A 1,271-nucleotide genomic window follows, 5' to 3' on the forward strand; every position below is an offset into this window, starting at 1 on the left:
CACGGCTCCTTCATCTCCATCATCTCCATCATCTTCAACTCATCAGGTAATTTAATTTTAATTTTTAAATAATAAATTTTTAGAATAAATTAAATATCATTTGTACACAAATGCTTATAGATTAAACTACTAGAATCATTGTGTTATTGTGTAATATTTATAGTGTCAATTGGATGAGATATGTCAATTTGATCTTGCTATTTTAGTATATGTTGAATTGTTGATTTAGTGTGTTATTTCACCACGAGATATGTCGATTAGAACTTGCTATTTTAGTATGCTCTGATTTAGTGTGTTATTTCACTAAGTGTTGTTTTATGAATTTTAGTGTGTTGTTTTATGAATTTTTTAATATTTTATTTTTAAATTTTTATGTTATAACTTCAACTTTATTATAACTTCAACTTAAAATAATTAAACTTAGATCTTGTATTTTTTTATTTAAAAAAACTTTTATTGATAATATTTTAAGAGTAAATAAACTTAAACAGGTAAAAAAATGGATTTTGTAGACTTTTTTTTATAAAAATAACCAAACAGGGCCTTAACACAGATTTTTTGAATTTTGCGGATATACCTGATATCCGATCCGATCTTACATCAAAAAATACAGATATCATATCCGATCTGATAAGTGTAGTGCGGATTGAATAGAATTTTAGGCTATATCCAATCTGATCCGTGTGTAGCCCTACGAAATTGGATTTTGTGGGTGTCGCTGGTTTTCTCTTATCAACTCTGACCATGAGTGTCTAGATGAGCTCCCAAAAAGAGCTACTAGGAATACAAAGCTAACTTTGCCTAAAGCAACATGAATTGGTCTAATAGTTAACTAAGGTTCTAAAGATCGGACCACCCTAGTTATTGAATTATTAGTTCACTAGTTCAACTAGTTTGACCGTGGTTTAATCGAAAAAATTATTTTATGATAAAATAATAAATAAACATACTAAAATATAATCCAAATTAAAAATACTACATAAACCACAATGTTGTAATCTCTTTCAAATATAAACTCAAAAATCAAATAACAAAAAAATTAATGACAATATGTCACACCTGTGTTTAATATCTCATTTCTTGAGTGGATCATGGCAGTAGTGTGATTCAAATAGAAGTATTCTGAAGACAAGAATTAAACACACCAAAATGAACAGCATATAAAGTTTTCATTACCATTGTATACAATTATTCTCCAATTTAAATAGTAAACACACCTACTTTTCAACAAGTTAAGAATTTACATAATAACACATCCTATACATAATATA

The sequence above is a fragment of the Arachis ipaensis genome, chromosome B03, assembly GCF_000816755.2.
Source record: "Arachis ipaensis cultivar K30076 chromosome B03, Araip1.1, whole genome shotgun sequence".
Taxonomy (NCBI): domain Eukaryota; kingdom Viridiplantae; phylum Streptophyta; class Magnoliopsida; order Fabales; family Fabaceae; genus Arachis; species Arachis ipaensis.